The 23,523-nt window shown below is 40.8% G+C and overlaps 1 protein-coding gene and 1 pseudogene across 3 annotated transcripts in view; one reads left to right on the top strand and one right to left on the bottom strand.

Annotated features, from left to right (window-relative positions):
- FOXO3 (forkhead box O3) overlaps window positions 1–23,523 on the bottom strand; it is a 125,828-nt gene that overhangs the window by 35,095 nt on the left and 67,210 nt on the right. Inside the window, exon 1 of one of the 2 annotated variants that reach the window (XM_077999233.1) lies at window positions 1–23,523. This exon is cut by the window's left edge and continues 7,764 nt beyond it; it is cut by the window's right edge and continues 54,105 nt beyond it. The exons of the other annotated variant lie outside the window; for it this stretch is intronic. The gene's annotated coding sequence lies outside the window, so the exon portion shown is untranslated. 2 annotated transcript variants of the gene reach the window in all.
- LOC100429335 (uncharacterized) overlaps window positions 1–23,523 on the top strand; it is a 40,992-nt pseudogene that overhangs the window by 8,016 nt on the left and 9,453 nt on the right. The window contains exon 3 of the transcript XR_013417093.1: window positions 2,480–2,614. The product of XR_013417093.1 is annotated as an uncharacterized LOC100429335 (transcript). The remainder of the gene's footprint in view (window positions 1–2,479; window positions 2,615–23,523) is intronic.

The raw sequence follows: 23,523 nt of genomic DNA, 5'->3' as shown, positions 1-23,523 counted from the left end.
TAAGCCTTGCAAAATGCTGGGACTACAGATGTGAGCCACTGTGCCTGGCCACTTTGCCATTCTTCACAGTCCACTGCTTTAGCTTGTGAACTGATTATTTCCTTAACCACGAAAGATAAAATTGGGCAATGATCATCTCTAGCCATCTTTCTTCTCTTCTCCTATATAAAATAAGAAGGAATATAAGATAATAGGATGAGAAAGGAAAACCAAGAGAGGCAGACACACATGGCTCCAGCACTTTGAATGCTCTGACCTGACTCTGCCAACGACCCTTAGGGCTTTATGACAATAAACCATTAATCAAAGGGAATAGGGGTGAGAAGATCCCCAGAGAGTCACTTTCAGTGTTTCATTTGCATCAGTCACCATCTTTTTCAGCTGTTACTCAACGTTGCGGTTTGCTTCTGGGGAATAGAGCTAAGTGCGCAGCAGGTTTAGGTTTATTTCTTTTCACCTTCCTCTTCCACCAATACAAGAACAGACACCTTATGTCCATTCCTATCCCCATCTCCCTGACAACTGGGCTGCCTCATCTCAAGGCAATTCTAACAGTACTGAGTTTCTGCGGGGTCCTGACAGAGTCTATTATGGAGCCCTGGGCCGGGAAGCATTTCTCCTCAGTTCCTTGTCTATGGACGGCCCTCAATTTAACCTTGGCAGAGGTGCTTCCAGGTCTCCCCCTGGCCACAGTGACTTTGCTGTTGTAAAGTGTCATGCATGTAGATACCTAGGATTCCCTCCTCTTTCCACTTAGCTCTCCCACATAAATTTTCTTCTTTCTTCTGACAGTATTTAGCAGCTTTACATCTCTATGAAGGAAAATGGACTAGGCATTGCCTGTGAACCAACAGCAAACATACACAATAGACATTTATAGACTCTCTCCAAGTTTCCCAAAAAAAGAGTTAATTTTCTAACTTATTAATGATGAGCCAGGAGGCTTTATCATGAAATACAGAAACTTTATGACATTTCATTTGCCATAGTTTTGTACACAAGAAATTGGTATTTTCTTTCCCCTCCCCTTTCCTCTTGGATAACCGATTTCAATTTCGGCAAAAGGAGGGATATATTTACTATGGTGTTCACGTGCATCTACATGTCTAGTACCTCTGAAATGATACTGGATTGTTGCCACATGGCCAAATAATGTGCTCTTTGATAATTATCAATTAGGATGCTATAAAATGGGCCAGTAGTTCCACTCTGCTCACACTGTGTGGTGTTTTGGCCACCAAACACAAGCCTTCTTTGGTTTCTCCCTACATCAATCAGAAAATTCTGTTAATTTGCTGTGATGCTATTTGTGGACATGCATGAAAAAGAATGCAGGCATCCCGGAGTAAATTAGGGTCAACTCACTCCACTCAGGCAGCAGGACACCAGCACAGCCCTCCAGCTACAACAAACATTATACAGGGACCCCAGTTTGTGCTGAGTGGAAAGGCCTGCAGAAATAAGGAACTATTAGCAACAACTTGCAAGTAATCAATTTTTAACGCTTCCAGTCTAGGGTAGCTGCCAAAGAATTTGGCCAAAGCCATCATTTTAAAAACACCAATTTAAGCTACAATGAGGTATTCTTGCTATAGTAAACAGGTTTTAGTTTGTCGAAATCCATATATTTTAGGTTTAAAAATCCATATATTTTAAAAAATCCGTATAGTTGAGGTTTAGAAACAGAAAAGAGTAAGGTTTCAAATTTAGATGCTACTTGGACATTTTATAGCTCCTGCGGTTTTTCTGTCCTTTTACCTGATAGGTCTCTTTTGTGCAGTGCTACGCTTAGTGATGATGATTAAAATTTTTATTGGGGGGAAGGTGCATAAGACATGGAGAAATCACATCAGATCATAAAAAGGAAAGTGGGAAGAGTTAGATAGCAACAGAGATATATCTCTTTCTTTTATGTTGGAGATGCCTGGCATGTGGAAGACTCAACATATTTTCTCAAAAGCATAAATGAATTCTCCCTTTATTTTATCTTTTGAACTAAACCATGCTGAGTAAGGTTAGCATCTGCAATGAAAGGCAGGAGAAAAGAAGCAGACGTTCTTCCACCACTAAAGAAGTACACATTCTCTTTCCCAGGTTTCCCATCTCCAAGAAAACCTACCTTTAGCATTGGAAGTCACACGTAATAAACTATCAGACTTAAATAAATTAGGTTATCTGCCTTAAACTTCAGAAGCATTTATAAGTTTAAAATCTGAATAGAAAATTAAGTTCTATTAGAAGTTATACTCATGTTTCAAGAAGACTACACAACTCAAATACAGCAACAGAAGATATTTTGTTTTTAATTAAGATTTGGGAAAACAACACTTGTATTGGTTGGTGAAAGTGTTAAAGTGGGTGCAAAGTTTTTGAAGGAGTGTTTATCACTATCTATTGATACCGCACACAACCTTGGACTTAGTAGAACAGACTACTCCATTCTTCTCTTATTCATTATTCACACAATGCCAATTTTTAGCTGAGCCCAGACAAAAAGACTACATTCCTCAGTCATCTTCGAAGTTAGATGTGGCCACGTCACTTAGCTTTGAAAATCGAATGGCACGGAAGTGGAAGAGTTCCATGGAAGACTATTTAAAGGCAGCTGACTCAGGTGAGAGATGAGTCTCTTCACTTGTGCTGTTCTTCCTCCTTTTGGCCTCCATTTGGATGGACCATGAGGAGACCCTGAGGATGAAAGCCACTTGCTGAGATGAAAGGGCAGAGAATAAGAGGAGACTGAGTATCAATCACTTCTTACAGTGGCCACACAAGCCCTAGACTTCTTTTACATGAGAATAATTCACTATTAAATTTGTTTTCCATTAGCCAAATCTAATCCTACCTGATACGCCCAACGGTTCTATTTTTAGGAATTAATTTTACTGATATGCCCTCCTGCATGTTATCTCTGTGTGTATATACACACACTCTCAACTTTTGCACATATTAGATTTTTTTAAAATTATAAAATTCCAAGCATTAATAATGGTAATTAGAGGTTTCTGTTCATATTAAGATAAAACACCTAACAAGAAAGACCTTTATGTGCCTATATTCTATACCTAACCTGATGTATGTGTCATCAGGCACTTTCAAAGTGCTTTTCAGTAAATGACTGTGTGTGTGCTGGGTTCTGTCATGGTCTAATGTTGCAGACTGGCAGGGTCAAGTTCTCATGTGGAGGCCATTAAGGATAGGGACTAAATACATTTGTAAGCTAAGAGGCTGTATTATGATGAGGCTATTGACACTTGTTTTGGGTCAACCTGGATTTCAAGAAAAGAAAAAAAAGCAATTTTGGGGATTCAAGATAAAAAAATGAATTATGGGAAAGAAGGCTTGAAGAGACATATGGTCTTACCATTTACTGGGAATTAATTTAATGGTAATAGAATATATAGGGTTATTTCTACCAATCATGGGAATTTTGTCTGGGCCAATGCCTTAGTAACAATTTTCACATAACTATCAGAAAATAACATCAACAGCCAGTGAGCACGGATTATCAACAACATACCAGGATACTGTAATTTGGTTAAGTTTATGCTTTTCTAACTTTGGAGTAACATGAAATGAACAGAAAGTAAGGCAGTCTCCACTCAAGCCCAGAGCATCAAATCTAAAAAATAAAAATGTTAGTTTCATTAACATTTAATATCATATAACATCAGGGCTGGAATGGTGGTAGAAGAACTGGAGGGGCCACAGGTTCAGTCATTCAAATCGGTATTTGCTGAGGTCCCTCCATGCACCAGGCATACAAATGTGAGTGAACAGACAGACATGGTCCCTGGTCTCATTCATAGATTTTATAATTTCGTGGAGTGAGAGGGAGGTAAGGGACAGACATTAATTAAAGCAAACAAATACACACATAATTACAAATTGTGAAAAGTGCTCTGAAGGAAAACAACAGGGTACCATAAGAGAAAATAACAAGGTCAGCTGGGTGTACCTAAGACAGACTGGAAAGTCGGGAAAGACTTAAGACCTGGAGGAGGAGCAACTAAGTAATAAAAGTCACTGGGATGGGTTTACCTAGAGAGGATGGAGCGGATGGGTGTACCTAGAGGGGACGTGGAGAAGAGAAAACCTGAGAGTTTCTCGTGGGAGTCATGCAACATGAGGGCGGGTAGAGAACAGGGATCAGACAAAAGAAAGAACAGAAGCCACCAGACAGGAGGGGAGTGTGGCGATTGTGCCCAGGAGAGCTTAGTCCTTCAAGGAGAAAGGAATCACCACTGAAAGATCCAGAAAGAGAGTGTCCATGAGCTTTGGCAACAAAGAGGTTATCACTAGTTGCCTTGGCAACAGCAGTATCAAAGGAGTGGTAGGGACAGAAGCCAGGAAATATGCCAGCAAGGGGTCAGTACTAATAATAAAAAAGCTAACATTTATTAAGTGCATATGATGTACTAAACACTCTTCTAACTTACAGAGTTTAATACTATCTCTGTAAGTCCTCACAACAATGGGGGCAATAATGGTCCCCATTTTACAGATGAGAAAACTGAAGCTTGCAAAACCTGCCCAAGACCACATGGATGAGAACTCAAAGGTCTGCACCAGGGCCTAAGCATGATGCAGTGAAGGCCTCAGAGAGGGAGAGGGAACAGGATCTAGAGCCTATAGCCGGGAACTGGCATTGTCCTGACCCTCAAGCCACACGATGGCCTTTCCCAGTGAGGGACATAAAATGGGATAAAACAATCCTGCAGGCTCTAGGAGTACACTGGGTAACAACGGCCACAGGAACAGTCCTTCCATCTTGCAAAAAACTTACTATCTTGGGGATGGTACATTCTAGAACATAGATTTGATAAGTTCCCGCTTGTTTCTCCACTATTCATTAATGACCCATGAAAATCATTCCATCCTAAAGATGACCTGAGGGGCAAACACAGCTGAACTCTGCACTGAAGGTCAGATCTTCACTCCTCTTGAACTTTCTGCCATTCAGCTCTGGATGATACCACTGTTAATTAGTGGGCACCACTGCCACAGCTGGGGCGAGGGCAGGGTGAAGCAAAACACACGGAATCATTCTTGCTATCTGTCCTCTCCTCTTAGTCTGGTCAAAAAGGAAAAGCTGACCAAAGAGAAGAAATTGTTGGGTTGCAGCTGAACAGCCCTCTCATTCCATAACCAGGAGTACAAACAAACAAACAAAAATCAAAAACAAAATAGAAGAGCAGTTGTTGATTTCTGAGTTTTGCTCATCTTGTTTTCAAAACCTAGCAATCTCATTAACTTCACATCCACTTTGGAACACTTTTTAGGCACTTGAAGGAGTGAGCACTCCTCTCTGACGTGACCTCAAGGTTGAAAACAAGCAACATAAGTAACCTAAGGTACTTGGACTAGTCCCCTCATCCTCATTCCCCAGGTCCCTTCCTGTCCCTTCTACCTCCAGCCAGTTTTAATTTGCACTGAAGTCTGAAAAGGTCAAGCTGGGCATGGGCAAAGAACTGACTGTTTACACAGTTAAAATACAAGAATGAACTAAAAATGAAGTCACCCTCTGTAGAACAGCACTATTCAAAAACGGGGGTGAAATAAAATTCCTACTACAGTAAAGCCTTCCATATAGATTACCAAAAGGTGGGGAAATGAGACTTTAGAAGTCTATTTACATTTTATGATTTAGTCTCTTTGGATTTGGAAGTAAAGAGTAGCCCATAGAAATTCTTTAGCTAAGAAGCTTAAATGTACTGATCTGATCATGTGAAATACACATTATGTTCTGGATTCTTGCAAATGTGCTCAATCTGTATGCAAACACCAGAAACAAACAAGCTGCAACAACAAAAGCTGAAGTTACATTAAATGACAACGAATTAGCTTTACGGAACCACTCATTGGACTTTATGGAACTACTAACTGGACAGGGATCAGACTGTCCTACCTGTGACTCTCCCAGCAACTGTCCCAAACACTGCAAGTGAAGAGTTAAAATGACCGTCTCAGTGATAGTATTAAAGTAATTTAGAGGGCACCTACTGCCATACACACATCATTCTAATTTTTCGAAACCTCCTGTTGTTTGCTGGCCTTAAATTGGATGAGAGCTGCTGAACTTTTTTTATTTTCAGTCTTTACCTCTTCCTTGAGTATCAAAGTATTACATGCTTATTCTAAAAATCTGGCAAGATAAGTGTGGAGAAGTAGAAAAAAACATTACGTAATTGACCCTCCAATCTACAACCTTTGTAGATTTTGCTACTTATTTTCTGTAGTTTCTTGTTTATGTGGATGAGAACATCCTGCATATTATCCTGATCCACGCCACTCTCCCAAATTAATGTTATACTATCAGCAGTTCCCCTTGCCAAAAACCCTCTTAAGTATATTTCTTATAACTTCAGGACGGGCATGGTGGCTTACACCTGTAACACCAGCACTCTGGGAGGCCGAGGCTGGAGGATCACTTGAGCCCAGGAGTTTGATATCAGCCTTGGCAATATAGTAAGATCTCATCTCTACAAAATATTTTAAAAATTAGCCAAGCATGGTAATGCGTGCCTATACTCCCGGCTATTTGGAGGGCTGAGGTGGGAGGATTGCTTGAGCCTGGGAGCTGGAGGATTGCAATGAGTTGAGATCATGCCACTGTACTCTAGCCTGGGCCACACAGTGAAACCCTGTCTCCAAAAAAAAAAAAATAAATAAAGAAAACAAAAACAAAAACAAAAAACTTCAATGACCTGTACTATTCACTGTTTACCTGGGTACTGCTCTCAAAATCTGAATTAAAGCTTTGTGCTTCAAGTCTCATGCATTCATGCATTCTTCTAAATTCCACGCACAACACAGAATATGCAGAATGCTCTTCCAGTTAACCCATTCATATGGACAGGTCTTAATACAACGAGTGGCATTTGTATTCAAAGTACAAAGTCTATTTTAGCTAAAATGTTCTCCTTTACAAGCAAAATACAAGAGATTTTTACTGTACAATGTACTTTTTCTGTATGTTTTTTGGTGGCAATTCTAGCCCTCCACATACACCACAGGCTTGAGGACGTCTCTCAAAAACTCATATTTTAAGGGGTGTTTACGTATTCTGCAGTCCCCACGTACTATCCTGCTTGCTATGGGGGCAACCAAACCACCAGGGGAACGCAAAGACACATTAAAAATGGAGTAAGGTGAATTATACTCTAAATATGTATCAAGTAGTCATCACGACTCTGTCTGGATAAGTTGCCTTATTATTCCCTAAGTTAAATATGCAAAAGAAAAATGGCACAGAGAAGTTGAGACAAAGCGTTAGAATGGGAAGAGGCTTTAGAGCTTATCTGACTCAGTGGTTTTCAAACTGTTTATGGAGCCCTAGAGGTTCTTTAAGGCTCTGAGAGGGGGAAGCAGACCAACTTGTCAAAATTCAATGTGCCAAATTTACTAAATTGATTTCTTTCAAAAGCACTAGTAAGAATGTTTGGGTTCTGTACTGATGATGAAATATTTTAAATAAAATTAGTAACTTAAGTTTAAAGGCATAGTAAGAAAGAAAATCAAAATTAGTTACAACAATCCCTTAATATTGAAATAACTGAGTTTCCGGCCAAAGTGCCTAATGCTTATAATCCCAGCACCTTGGGAGGCCAAGGTGGGCAGATCACTTGAGGTCAGGAGTTTGAGACCAGCCTGGCCAACATGGTGAAACCCCATCTCTACTAAAAATATAAAAATTAGCCGGGCGTAGTGGTGTGCACCTGTAACCCCAGCTATTCAGGAGGCTGAGGCATGAGACTCAAACCTAGGAGGCACAGGATGCAGTGAGCCAAGACTGCACCATTGCACTCTAGCCTGGGCGACAGAGTGGGACTCTGCCTCAAAAAGACAAAAAAGAAAGAAATACTGAGTTTCCAAATCAGTAACTGGGAGCTCAATTCCTAGAACTGTGCCCAGCACATAGTAGGGCAAAATATGTATTTGTTGAATGAACTATGAATGAATAGGATCCATTAACTTTTTAAGAAAACCCAACATAAAAGGGCAAGATCAAAGCAGTACAAAGTCAAGACACCCAGAAGGCATTACTATAATAAGCTGTATAATTAATGACCCAAATTTTCTATCTACTAATTGTACATAGGAAATTGTGAAGTATCAAAAACCTCAAACTGACTAAATGTCCTAAACAAGCTATATAACAAATGCTAAAATGTTCACACAAATGAAAACGTTTCATTAAAAAACACTTTAAACATCAAGATAATGCACATGTATTTACATGAAATGCTCACATTTTTGTTAATGATGACGTAGATCTTTGTGAATTTATCTAATACTTAGTAAAAGTTTAGTTCATCAACTCTGATCCAAACTGTATACTGCTGTTCAAGCATTCAGGGACCTGACGTTAGTAAACCACATGGGGGATCACATGGCTAACAAGTGGGTGTGGGATCCCCATTTCAATTCAGCCTATATGTACTATTGCCTCAATTATGACAATTGAAAAATTCCACTGTCCAAGACTGTCTCTAAGGCTTACTGTGCCACAGTCCTCTTATTATCACACAATATCATCCCTACATTTCTTCTCCAATGAAAGCAGTTTCTCTGGGAGCACTGCCCCTCCTTCCTCCTCCTCACACCCATCACTTCCTCCAAATTCTGACTTGAAACTCACTACCTGCAGCAAGACTGGCCGCACCCTGTTTGGATGACTGCTGTGGTCCTCTGCATCTGGGAGCAGGTGCTCCATATTTAAAAACAGAGCTGTCTTTTATGCGATGTTTTACTGTCTTGAACTAGTCTCTGTCTCACAGGTGTATGGTTTTCTGTTAGATTCTACCCCTCCAAGGAGACTGTAAAATCAAAGACCAAGGAGTGAGTTCTATGCTCTTTCTGACCCTCGCCGTAATTGATTCAGTTTGATGCACAGAGTATGGTGTTCGATAAATATTTAGAAAGTAAAATCTACAATGTTATGCTATAGGACCAGTCATTTCATTCAAGTTTTGTCTTCTTAATTGATATGTACTTTTAGGGAGAATTAGTCCACAATTTACTGAAATTAAATAGAAAAGGAAGATGAGTAAGTAGTTGCAGTATCTGGATTTTATTTATTTATTTTTGGCAGGGGGAGGTTTGGGCTAAGCTCAACCAGGAGCAAACCAAACCTGTTTGAGGCAGGGTCCACCTCCACTTGCTCCTTTCTGAAGCGCCACTGTCATTGCTGTCACCTTGGGTCACTGTACCCAGGCTTAAGCAGGGTTTTTCATCCCAGGGAATACGTTCTGAGGGCAAAGTACAGAAAGAAGATGGTCTCATTGGCTTTCTCTCATTTCTGTCCAAAGTATTTGTGACCAACAAACTGAGCTTCTGACTTTATTTACAATGCCACACACTTTAGGTACCTGGAAATAAAAGCTTTCCCCAAAAGTCAAAAAAGCTAAATGCTTGGACAGTGTGGCAGCTAGTGGAGCTCTTGTTTCAGCGCCCAAAGAGGTCCAGGAAAGAGATTATGCTTTGCATATGAAAGGAAGCAGGATTTAGCCTCACCCACCCAGTGCCCTTCTCTCACCCAGTGGGAGGCAGGGCCAGAAACGAGAATGCTCTATTTTCAGGTCAGAGAAGCAAACTGGTGCCAGGTCTCCAGGCGTCTCCAGTGAAAAAGGACAGATCCTGAGGTTATCTTTCCTCTGGGTCCATTAACCTGAAAAGTCTCCTGTTATAGGCCTGTTTGTCCAGAGGGAGCCCAGCCTCCCAAGGAAGGCCATCTAGATAGACAGTGCTGACACCTCAGCAGAAAAGGACTCTGGATGGCCTGTGGAATGAACACCCCAAACACCATTAGGCAGGACATGGTGCCACTTTTCTGACTGTAGATTTTATTAACGAAACTTCAGGAATAACTTTAGGATAAGAGAAATCACCATTCACTTTTCCAAAGAATCTGGACCTCTAACCTAAAAACAGTAAATCGTCTTAAAACAGCTCTACACCTTGTTGTGTTAGGTCCTATTGCTCTGTGTCCTATCTACACGATACGAACAGAAAACAAACTGCAAGGTAAAAAAGCAAAACTTCCACAATGCGATGCTTGCCCAAGTCGTCTGTTGTCCTCCAGGTGCCTTGAAAACCACTGGGGCAGTGGGAGAAGGCTGGGAATCACAAACCTCTTTTCCTGGAGTTACTTATTTTTTGACACCACTTGAATGGAATCCTAAAATGTCAAAGCTGTAGGGGACCTTCAGCTTATCCACTAGCTCAAGCCCATAATTTTAGAAATGAAAACACTGGTGTCCAGAGAGCTAAAGTGCCTTGGACATAGAGACACACTGCTAGTTAAAGGCTGGGTCAGGACCCACACCTCCTACCTCTGATCCCAATGTGTTCTCTTTTCTCTGTACGGTTTTCAAACCTTGTATTTAGTAGCAGAATCCTTTTCCCAAAAGAAATCTTGGACAAACCTTATAGGCACAGCAAATGAAAAGTGGAAATGCTCTGGCTAAAGGGTGACTCAAGGTCCAGGGCCCTGAGGCACCCCCTACCAAGAGTCGGTGGGGTTTCTTAGAACTGCATCTGAAAATGACTCCTCCACACGCACTTCTTCTTTATACTCTCCTGTCCCATTCATCTCAAAATGCCATAGGGATATATGCAGTAGAAGCACGCAAGCATATAATGACAATACTGAAAATGAGAAAAACAGGGTAAAAAGTTACTCATATTCTAATTACCCTAACTTAACCATTTTTGACATTTTTATATTTTGTTTTCATTTTTTTTAAGTATATTTATTTCACAAATTTGGAAACACAATTTTCTTTCCTGTTCTACTGAGCTAACATTGAATATTTGTATTTTTAACACATTAAACTTTTTTAATACTCCTGAGGATTTCAAGATGTTCTTTTTGATAAATGGCTACCTTCTAAAATATGTCACAACATTTCAACATTTTATCAACTGAATGGAAAAAATTTTTTAAATGAGGATAGTATTAACTACAGGGAAAGAAAACCAAAAAGCTACTAGAGAGGAGACAGAATGGGGGAAGAGGCAAAGCCAGGTCATGACGAGAGGACGCGCTGCTGACTCAGAGGCAGGGAGAAAACACCAGGGGAAAAGAAAGACACTAAGGAAATCCTTGGTGGAAATAAAGTCTTCCAGAATCATGACTCTAGAAAGTGAACTCTTTCTATCATTATCAGGAGTCTGATGTGTATAATAAACCTGTATAGGCTTAACTCATCTAATATTGCTTTTATATACACACCCATAAAACACACTCAGAGGCTAACCATACCTTTCTATTATTGAATCAGTTTTGCCCCCCGGTATTCCTGGGGAGAACCACAGGCTGAATTTTGACACTTAGCTGTAATAAGGTTAAGCAGGACTCTGGGACAAAGCCCTCTGTCTGGTTTCTAGGCTAGTTTCTGGCTTTGTGTTCTGTATTGTGTCACTGAACCCAGCAGCACCTCGAGAAACTACCGATTCACATGTTCACAAAGAGCTCATCAAACTTAAACGTAATGCAATTTTTTTCAAGTGGTGCTAAACTAGACAATTAAGGAAGACAAAAACAGGTAACAGAAAAATAGCCTCTCCATTTTCTATGTATTCTCTCAATACCTTAATCTATTTTATTTCTTTCACAGCTTTGAGGAAAACGTCATTAAGGGAAGATATAAAGTTGTAAACTAAAATAAAGGACGGGGCAACGTGGCTGCCCAATGCTCAGAAACTCCCTCCCTCTGCAGAAGTCTGCATCTCTCCCAGTCCATTCCTACATGTCAAAAAGAGCTGCAGGTCCATTTCCACAGCCTCCTTATTCAGAACAAGGGGATTTCAACACAGGTGCTTCAGTGGGACCGCCTGGGAGGATGCTGCAGAGCTGCCCAGGTGCCAGGGTCCTGTAACCTCAAATTCTTCCAGGGAATGCAAATCAGGCTGGATGGACACATAACATGAAGTGAGTCCTGCTCCAGAACACAGCTCTTGTGGGTGGCTGCCAGGCTGGGGGGTCTTTGCTTCCTGTGGTTTCTCATCTGGCATATGTCAAAGGAAGATCCCTTATTCTCCAATCCTCATCCTCACAAACTTCCAGACCCCCCCTGGACACCTCCATCCCTATATAAAGGAGGAGGCCACTTCCCAGGATGCACAGTGGTGAAGTGGTGAAGGGCTGGTCTGGTCTAGTCACTGCCTTCCTGAGAATCTAGGATGCTAGCACATGAGTGCTGAAAAAACAGTCTCTGAGATGCTGATCTCTTGCCTCATGCACTCCCCACCCCTACCCGGTTCCACTGGGCTCAGCACAGGGTTTGTTCTATTCCAGAACGTTTAACCTGTAAGGATGCTAGGTTTAACCTTCCCCTCAGCTAAATGAGCTCTCTAGAGCATACAAAACAGTGATCTCCTGTTTAGAGATCTAGTGAATAAATACCAAAGAAGTGGACATCTGACATCTGTATTCTCTGAGAGATCAAACTAACACTTGATGTGTGCATACCGCACAAGCTCACTACCCCCAACATCTATGAACAACATCTATACACTAGGTAACACACAGACTGGGACCTGAGTACAAGGATCACTTCAATCTCCAGGGCTTCCTCCCCAGAAGCCGCGGGAGGCACAGAGGTGCTAGTCACATTTCAGAAGCAGCCCATGAACCCAGCCCTCAGAACAATCTGTCTTCTCACTCCCCAGATGGAGGGCTTGCTTCCCTAGCTGGGGAGTGACAAGCTTAATCCCGCTTTGTGCGGGAAGACTGACAAGATTACCACACAGACAACGAATCCAGAGTAGAAACAGCTTTCTTTTTTTCTGAGAAGTCTTATCAAGGAAACCAGTTCTTATACACAAAAGCTTTGCTTTCTAAAAATCTTCCTCCAGTCATTGTAACCAACTCATCATCCATGACCCAGCCCAATCCCTCTGACAGAGGCAGTAGGTCAGCATGGTCCAGAAAACATGAATTCTGCTGTATCTAACTGCTTGTAATTCACACAGCCTTACTTACCACCATCCACCTCTACTAACCACAAGGGCTTCCCCCATTATGCAACTGTACGAGTGGCCAATAGTTTCGCCACCCCCGTGCAGTGCTATGACAGGATGTGCCTCTCTAGCAGAAAGGCAAGGCACCTCCCAGCACCTCCTGCAGCTCAGCTCCTGACATGTCTAAAGACACTTCTAGTTATAGAATCATGACATGTTATTCTTTTTATTGTGATACATTTTAAACGAACAAAATTACACAGAATATAACAAATACCTGTGTACCCACTGCTCAACTTTAGCAAATCTTAGTATTGTACCATATTTGCTTCAAAAAATTTTTTTGTAAAGAAACAAAATATTCCACATACAGGTGAAATACCTTCATATTCCCCCTCCTCATTCCATCTTTTTTCTACCTTTCTCAGAGGCAACCACTACCACTATCCTAAAGCTAGTACTTATTATTATTATTATTATTATTTTTTGAGATAGAGTCCTGCTCTGTTGCCCAGACCAGAGTACAGTGGCGTGATCTCGGCTCACCGCAACCTCCCGGGTTCAAGAAATTCTCATGCCTCAGCTTCCCAAGTACCTGGGATTACAGGCACCTGCCACCACACCTGTATAATTTTTGTATTTTCAGTAGAGATGAGGTTGTGCCATGTTGGCCAGACTGGTCTTGAACTCCTGGCCTCAAGTGATCTGCCTGCCTCAGCTTCCCAAAGTGCTGGGGCAGTTGTGAGCTACCATGCCTGCCATATTTATTATTTTATAACATTTTAAATTCTTATATGAATATATATACACACACACACACAATGTATATGTCAATACATTATATATAAAATACATACACAATGTATATCAATACATTATATATAAAATACATAATACTGCTTGCATATTTTAAAATTGTATATAAAAGGTATACCATCCGTATTGTTATGTACTTGCATTTTTTGCTTAATTTAAAAAAACACTTATTAAGTTTCAAATATATGCAGAAGTAGAAAGATTGTTATAATAAACCCACCCCCATGTACTCATCATCCAGCCTCATGACCCATCTTATCTGTATTTAGATTCATATCTATCCCCTACCCACTCATCCCCCTCCTGACCCTCCAATCACTCTGAAACAAATCCCATACATGCAAAAAGTTTAAAGGTCTCATGCCTGTTGAGAGTTGGCTTTCTAAAAAGAAGCCAAGGCAGAAGGGGGAAGGAAGGACCCAAGTGCACAACCTCAAGCACCCTAGACATTATGGCTCAAATCATTAACAGATGGACCAAACAGGCAACGAGGAATGCCAGCTGTAGTCTGGCCCAGTAGTCTGAGTGTGAGCTGCTCCTTTCCCAGTGAATCTGCAGCTGGGAAGGAGGTCATCGTCCCTGACCCTTTCCATCGCCCACTACCTTCAACCCCAGGTCAGATTTTTATCTCTGAATCCTTGCACCACCCAAGATAATATCCTCATCACACAGAAACCCCATCTTTACCCTCCTTTATATACTCAATACCTGAACTGCATCTCTTGATAAATTCACACACACAGGTCAGCAGTTGCTAATGTTTACCAAGTGCTTTCTTTATGCCAAGCATTTTTTTTTCATGCCTCCTGTTGCAAATTAACTTATTTTACAGATGAGGAAACTGTGGCACAGTAGAGTTAAATAATTCCTCCAAGGCCAATAGCCAATAAATGAAACCACATATTAGACCCAGATGAACTGGCTCCAAGGCCCATATAATAACTCACAAGGCCTCCTTAACAAAAGGACCAGTTCCATGGAATATAAAGAAGCCACACACTCATTTGAGGTTTGGAGGCAATCAAAATTCTGCCAGCAAGTACGTGATATAAATCTGGGTAACTGAGCCAGACTGAAGGTTGTCTGTGGATTGTTCTGGGCAATTGGTTCTCAGCTTTTTACCTTTTTTTTTTTTTTTTTTTTAATTGACTTCTTTGCAAGAAAAGTAAAAAATAGTACAAAGGTAGACAAAAGCCATTCATTAGTCCAGTTTCTCCCCTCAACTTTACCCTCAACAGCCACTTATAACAGGGAACCAAAAAAGAATAGATCATGCTCTTAATGCCTGAAAACACGTGACCTTCATCTTGAGAATGTGGTAGCGCCATGTCAAAGAGCTTCATTGTACTGCATGTACAAAAGGGAGCAGAATTATAATGACCTAAGTATTTGACCTTCATGTAGCGAATGCATCAAAGCTTGGCTCCCTAACAATTTTTTGTCATTTATAATAGAAACTGTTTTTTATGCAGGAAATGCCATTTTTCTTTCAAGGACAAAACCCAGAATTTTACTCAGCGGTTTTTTAAGTTGCATATATCTTAAGTGCTATGTTCTTGATAATAAACATAAAATCTTTTTTTTTAATCAGCAGATAAGACAAATCCTTCTCTTCTATTTGCCAATGTCACAAACACACAACACACACACACACACACACACACACAGACACACTCATACCCACATTCCCTCTCTCTCTAGTGCACGAGTGAAATTTCTTATCCAAAGCAAGCTGAGGATTTTTCACTGTGATCACACTGTTTACCTGTAATTTATAAATGAGAATAAACACTACTGCCTCAACGCCTCATTTTATTTATCCAATCAGTATTTATGGGGCACTGAGCATCCAGCACTATGCTCAATGCTAAAATATACCAGTCGACAAGATGCTTCTCAGTTTTGTGTATTTTGAATATTGAGAAGAATTTCCTCTTTTGCTTAAATTCCTGGCTTTTGAACCCTCAATTAAGAAGATATCTTCCAGCTGAACTTTTACTTGCTCATGGAAAAAAAAAATTTACAAGTGGTGGCAACTGGGTAGACAAGACACAAGTAAAAACTGTAATATACTAACATACGATTTCGCAAGATTTTAAAAAGTTTTACAGAGCACACATAAACCATTTAAAGGTCCAGCTTCATTCTTGGTAAAGTGGAAATCTCTCCACATACCCTTCCAAAAGAAGGGGAAAAAATACTTAGGTGTCCACCGGGAAGTTGACACTGTACTTGGCCTCTCTCCATTTATAAGGGTCAGGCAGGATGACCTGAAAAAACACCACCGGTTGACACCGGCAGATCACTAGTTCAAACGGAGTGCCAGCCTTCTCTATTACCAGGTGCTTCACTTGTCTTTGGTATGTCTCACTGTCTAAATATGGGAAGGGGGAGGGATTTCCGCAGGTCCCATCCTGACCCAGGTGCACGAAAAGGCATCTGTAGCCATATTATAGTGCCTCAAATAATGCAATGCACAGTGGGTTAGGGGAGAGAGAGAAATTACTCAAGAATTATGTGAGATAAAACTAGTTTTAGAAAAGAGCATAGTTGCTATTATATGGTAAAAGTATTACATTTTTGTATTAATTTTTTCAGACTGCTAAAATGCTACAGGCTTCATGGGCAGTCTCTCAGATATGGAGAAACTGGCTGTTGACCTCTCCTGTTCCCCAGATACACCTTAGTTATCCTCTGTCATGCTGTTGGTCATGGTCTGCTTCCAAAAACAAATTTAAGGCAGCTGGGACTACACTTTGCTAATCTCTGTAGTCCCCATAGCACCTAGCACCGTATCTAAAACAAACTCAGTGCTCACTAATATTTTTTATTTTTACTTATATTAAGGGGGCTTTCCCTGGTGTGATACAATGTGAAGCACACAGCACTACCCAACTAAGAAGGCTGAACCTGAGTCTAATCAAGCCTCTAGAGTTAATTTCCAGTTTCAGGAAATTCAGGCGATAGAGGAACCAGATAATGACACCACAAGAAAAGAGATATATCCAGAATGTGGGACATTCTGCAGGACAACTGACCCAGTTTCTGCAACAAGTCAATGGCATGGGAAAAAGGGGGGGCAGGGATAGAGCAGAGAACGGCCCTTGATTAAGAGACATAATATCCAAATGCCACATGTGAATCCTGATTCTAACAAAACCATAAAGAACATTTATTTTGTACAAGGGAGAAATTTTTAAAATTATACAGTGGGCATTAGGTGATACAACAAAATATGGTACCTACAGTTAGGTGTGATAATGACCCTGGTCAGGTAAGCTCATGTCTGTGTTCTTCTGTACACACTGAAGTATTCAGAGGTGAAATATCTGAAGCCTAGGAATTGCTTTGAAGTCCTCAGAGAGGAAAGGGGGAAAAAATGTCAAGAGAAAAAAAACAAAACAAAACAATGTGTTTTCAAAGATTACAGGATAATTGAGAAAGCAGAAAAAACCCGGACCAACACTAGCTTGTCTTCACGCAAATCCTCACCTCTTTTCCTCCCTCCGTCTCCTAGAAAATAAAACCCAGAATTGCATATGGATTGCGGAGTAGGCAATTGTAGACCAGAGGTGGAAATGACCAAGTGCCTAAGTCAGGGCCCTAAACAGCAATACTCCATTTATCTGGAGATGGCTTGGTAACCTAAATCATCCAGAACACAGACTAGCACCTTCCACACTGTGCTGGCCCAGATCACCACCATTTGGACTTTACAGACTAAATTCCAACATGCAGAGACAGTGTCTGTCTTGCTTGCCCCTATTTCCCCAGGTGCCCATCACATAAAACACACTCAAATGAATGTGAGTAAATGTACCCACAACCCTAACTACCGCAGTCTTCTGAAAACCAGTTGATTTGGAAAATATTGATGGTTCATGATGATAAAGTAAGTTCCAGACTTAGTTTAAGAAAGCAGTATAATTTAATACATTTTAGAAAAACTACTATAAAATGTCTAAAATAAATAGGCTTAGACATTTATACATGTTAAACAAAAAGAAAAAATTCTCTATGGAATGAAAAGCAATAAAGGAACCGAAAGCCCAAGATTATTTTTTGCATTCTAATCAATTAACTAACAACCTTTTGGTAATGACTGGTTGAGAAGGAGTACAATGACCCTTGGTGGCAAAGAGAGAGAAAACAGGAAGAAAGGGCAGCAGAGTTTGAGAAGGTCTAATATAGTTTTTCCTTTTTCCCTTAAAAAGCTTTAAAAAAAAAAATACTTAAAGCGAAACATGTTGCAAAGAGTTAGTAATAGAGAGAAGTGGTAAGACTTATGCATGAGTTGAGACAACTTAGAGAAAGGAGGTAGACTGGTAGAACTAAACGATCCAACAAGGACAGGCCTCCGCACAAGATCACAAGACAATTAACATAAAAGGATAGGCAAAGCTTCCTTCTACTACTTCCTCCCACTCCAAAGCACAAAAGTTCAGGTGATCTCACTACATACAAACACCCAACAGCTCCCTCGAGCAGCCAGGTCTGCAATACTACCCTAGCCACCTCAAATGTTCAAATTCTCTTGAAAGTCTCACAGCCACAAATATATACCTCAGGCACTGCCTCCTCACTCACCAGTCTAATGCAGTCTCTTTACCCACTTATCCCACTCTACTCCGACCCAACACCCTCTCTGTCCTCTCAAGATTGTTCCTTATTCCCCATTTTCACCATTCTGCCTTCTTCCCTTCTTTCGATTCCAGCCTGCTCTTCCCTGTTTCTGCCTTCCTCCTACCCTCCTCTTCACACCTTTCTCACTCTTTTTTCCACAGTTGTCCCCAGTATTACTTGTGTCCTCTAAAACCTTCCTTATCCACCAGACCTTCCCCTTTCCATGCTATACCTAGAAGCCTGTTTCTCTGAAACCACTTGTGGTCCAGACAAAACCAGAGGAAACTATCTTCTCTCAGGAAAGGGCAACATAGAGTTTAGACCAATACAGTAGAAAAGAACTGGTCATGTTTAAAAACATTTTAAGACCTTCGAGGATGACCTGGAAGTAGTAAGAAGGTCCCCAAAGCTTCAAGTGGGTTTTTTCTATTTCAGGGCCAAAAGTATAGAATTTATATAACCAAGCAAATGTAGCTGAATCAATTTCAGAGTCAGTATTTCTAATCTTTTCATCACAGGTTCACCATTACGGACACAGGAATTTATAGAGGAAAAAGATCTTTCACTGGCTTATTATCTAAATTCCTATCAGAGGTACTTAAAGACAAGTAATACTTTATTCATAAAAAACCAGAACAACACATAAAAAGTAGATACCTTTCTTATTTAATATCTCCTGTCAGAAGAAAAAAAAAAGGTGTTAAAAAAAGATTATAAAATAATTCTGCTGGAGAGGTTTTACTATAAAGCAAAAATATTAGCTAACTGAAGTTTTTACCTGCTCCTAATCCTTTCTGAAAAGAGAATATTTGCTTACAATATTATCATCCTTTGACTTCACAATTCCAACAAAGTTCAACATAGTGTCTAAGACAGAAAAAGAAAAAAAAAAAAGGCAAACAAAAAACCTCCCCCTAAACTGACACCCCGAACTACCAGACCTCTCCCTACTGGTAGTGTTCCCTTCCCTTACTTGAATCTACTGTGGCTCAGATCTTAAGAGCCCCAGAGGAAGAAGGCACCTGAAAATTACACAACCCTCATTCTCAATCTTACCTGCCTTTCCTACAGAACTGAACTGGGAGATGGTCTCAGACGGGTCCTCTATAATCCAGAGGGCAATTTCCATCTCTCTTAAGAATGCCGTCTTCTGCTTCCTCCTCAGTCCACCACCCGCTGATTGTTGCAGGTGATCACCACACTACCGCCACCACCAACAGTAAGAGATCATTTAAAATTTACTTTTTGCTAGGAACTATGCTAAGCACTTAATATACATAGCCTCAGTTTAATCCTCGACTAGGATTTACCTGTGAAAAATGGGGACAGAGAGGGTTACAGAACTTGCTCGGTTTCAGCCAGTAAGCTCCTAAGGAGGTTTCACTAGAGCCCAGGTCTGTCAGATTCTAAAGCCCAAACTCTGCTGCTACATGACGCTTTGCAAAAAAAAAAAACAAAAACAAAACTGTCCATGCCTTCATCTTAACTCTGGAAGTTCAAAGGTCCCTAGAGGTCAGGAGACCACCAAGAACCCGATGTGTAAAGCATTTTCACCCACCCAAGGTTCTTCCCATTTTTTGTCTTGGGCTGTCAGTGCCCAACGGGAAAGGATGTCCTCTCCACACTATCCCAGGGTAGAGTACTGTCTAGCGACAGCCTGGCTGCAGAGTGAGTTTGAATTCTTTCAGCACTGCTGAACTTGCTTAGAACTCTGACAGCACCTCCTACCCACTCCCTGTCTCCACTCCACGTCCTGGATTCAGCAACTGGACCCGGAAAAGAGGCATCCACCAAGCAAAAAACTCAATGGTGAGACACCTCTACCTTCCGCAAAACCCCGAGCGACACTTCTTTCAAATAACCACCAAAATGTCCTTTCCCTACCAGTTCTTTTTCTTATGTGGGAGAAAAAGATTTTTTAAATGGGTTACTGTGGATTAGCCATTAGAAAGCCCCTGCTGAGCTCGTGCTTTATCTCAGTTAATACTTAAATATGTGCAGCCAGAGACACGCTCATACAGGGCTTTTGGGTGAGGAGAGAAGAGTACACGGAGGTAATTTTGTCATTTTTCTTGGCGAAGGAGCAGCCTGTTAACAAACACATTTTGTTTTGAAAACCAGATTCTGAAAACAAAAGCAAAAATCGATTATAAAATACATTATATCTTCCTCTATCTCTGTGGAGGGAGAACCAAGTAAACTCACACCAATGGGCAAGTACTGAATGATAAGAATGATAACGACTGCTGGTTATTGAGCACTTGGTTTCTGCCAGGCTTTTTTCCAGATGCTTTTACCAACATTACTTCACTAAACCTGCACAATGCTATGAAGTTCCTATTTCAAAGACAAAACAGGCTTAGGGACTCTATCTCCAAAATAATAATTATATATAATTATCTGGCACTTACTATGTGCCAAACTCTGTTCTAAGTACCTTAAATATGCATATACTGACTCATTTAATCCTCACAACAGCCCTATAAAGTATGTGATGCTCTAACAGACCAGCAAACCAATGGAAGAAGTCACTAAGTCACTTGCCCAGGCTCACACAGCTGTTAAGCAGAGGATTTAAACCAGGCTTGTCCAACCTGCAGCCCAGGATGGCTTTGAATGTGGCCCAACACAAATTTGTAAAGTTTCTTAAAGCATTATGAGATTTTTTTACGATTTCTTTCTTTTCAGTTCATCAGCTATTGTTAGTGTTAGTGTATTTTATGTGTGCCCCGAGACCATTCTTCCAGCGTGGCCCAGGGAAGCCAAAACACTGAACACCTCTGCAAGGGACTCTGCCCTTAGTCACTGAGCTGTACTGCAAAATGACTACCTGGGCTTTTGTTTCTTTCATTTTACCTTTTTTTCTGCGTTATTTCTCCAACAAGACTGGAAAATTTACGACCTGGGCTTTTGTTTCTTTTATTTTACCCTTTTTTGTTTGTTTGTTTTTGCATTATTTCTCCAATAAGACTGGATGCTCTTGAGGACAGAGACCACTTTTCATACCCTCATTCAGCCATCAGTATGATGAGCCAACTAGGCAGTCATCAATAAATAACTGAGTCTCGTGTGATACACAAGATCTTGATCCAAGTGCGGGGGGCTTCTCACTCCCAGTTCCACTACCCTACCCAGGTTTCCAGCCTCTCCCACCTCAGTGCCCCAAGACAGCCCTGACCAGCTTGTACGTGTCCATTCCAGGGATATGTGAGGGCAGACTAGGACAGTCTGAAAATGGTCTCACAGAAGATCAGATTCCTTTACTTCCCATTTCCAAGCCACTGGAGAGCAAACGCACAGCAGCTGGACTGCCAAATCTTGCTCCATTCTCCTACCTGCCTGCCTGCTGTCTGTGACAGGAGGCCTCCCTCCTACTAGACTCAGGAGAGACCTTAAAAGCCACCATCAATCAGTATGTCAGCATGCAAGAAGGCGCCTACAACCACCCCTGCCCTACAGGATAAAAAACAAGCCCTTTAGCTAGCTCATGCATCCTTTTCGTCTAAAAAAACTTGGTGTCACTCTTCAAAGCTCAGCTCACGTACCACTTCCAATGTGAAATCTTAGGAAATAACCCTGGTTTTAAGTATCTGGTTAATGGTAAGTTATATCCAAGTTTACAGTGGATGCAAAAATGACCTAAAACCCTAACCAAAATACTGGCATGGCCAACTAGGGAACATATAATTTCAGATTAGTGATTTAATAAGATTGTCCTGAAAGGACATTTCACTCTGAAATATGCAGAATGGGTATGGGTTTAAACTAAAAAAAAAACTATATAATCAATGATTCTTGGAAACAAAATAATCTGAGAAGGCAGAGCACTCTGTACCACTGTAACTTATAAGCCAATTTTCTCTTTCTCTCCCTGGCCAGATAGTTGTTCTTCATCTCAAAAATCAACAACCTGCCTGCCGATCTCTGATACATGGCTCAAGACATTAGCCTAAGAATAAGGATTAAAATAACGAGGCTTGCCTTAAGGTAGTGACAGATATTCCAGAAAACAGTGGCCACTTGCTAGGACAGGTGCCGTAGGTATCTGGGCTGACAACACAACTTGCATCCTCTGAGATCAGACCCTCAACTCTGAGTCTGGCAGTCAGTCACTGAGGACCAATGAGTCTGGGCCAACTGATATGCCTTACCTGTCTTGTTACCACAGAAAAATAAAAGGATTACTTGTAAGTGAAATTTTCAACTAACACATTTCCCAGTACCAAAACATTAAAATGGTAGCTGTTTGAAAAGTATATACTGGACATAAACTAGCCTTTTCTAGATTACACTGAAGTGTGCTCCTACAGTAAATAGCCTCAGACTATTTCCTCTGCATGAAGCTCCCTTCCCCCACCCTCACCTCTACCTAGGAAGAACTGAGAGGAAAAGCAGATAACCGAACTTACGCAACACACTAGCTGAATTCAGACACAATTCTAAGTCAAAGTGCTCTGGCTTTCCTTGCAAGGAGGCAGCAGGCAGGGAAAGAAACCTCAACGTACAGAGGACCTTTGGTGGGGGGCACCCTACTAACACTATATAATCTCACTTAAATGGCCCAGGACATGGTAATGCTCTTTTATTTTAAAGACAAGGCAAATGACTCCTGGCAGAGTTGTTGTTTCACTCAAGGCCACACAGCTGGCAGGTGGCAGGGAGGGTAGGGCTGGGTCCTGGCCTCCTGACTCCACATCGCAGCATCCTTCTAAGAGAGGCCTTTCCAGAGAACACTGACACAGGCAGCAGAGCTTAGAACTCTTCTCAACACAGCTTCCCAGAGCAAGAATTTCTTGAGTTTTAGAGAAATAATTCCTTCTATCACCTTTTTAACCATAAAATCTTTTAAAAGTTAAAATTTATTGATTATTGCAAATGATTAATACAGTGAAAATAGGTATTTTATATGAGATATGTGAATGCACCTTTAACTGTGGTCCTGTGATCAACCTAGAATTTGCACTAGTTTTCAATCTTAAAGACTGAAATTAAATTTGACTATACAAAAGGGGAGATCACCAATCTAATGACCTAACAAAACTATTATTTCAATCACTCTTTTAAGGTTAAATAAAGCAAACACAAAAAACCATGGAAATGTTAAGTAATTGAACTTTT

This window comes from Macaca mulatta, chromosome 4 (genome assembly GCF_049350105.2).
Source record: "Macaca mulatta isolate MMU2019108-1 chromosome 4, T2T-MMU8v2.0, whole genome shotgun sequence".
NCBI classification, from domain to species: domain Eukaryota; kingdom Metazoa; phylum Chordata; class Mammalia; order Primates; family Cercopithecidae; genus Macaca; species Macaca mulatta.
Note: the sequence above shows the minus strand (reverse complement) of the source record. Positions and strands in the feature narration are given on the sequence as shown.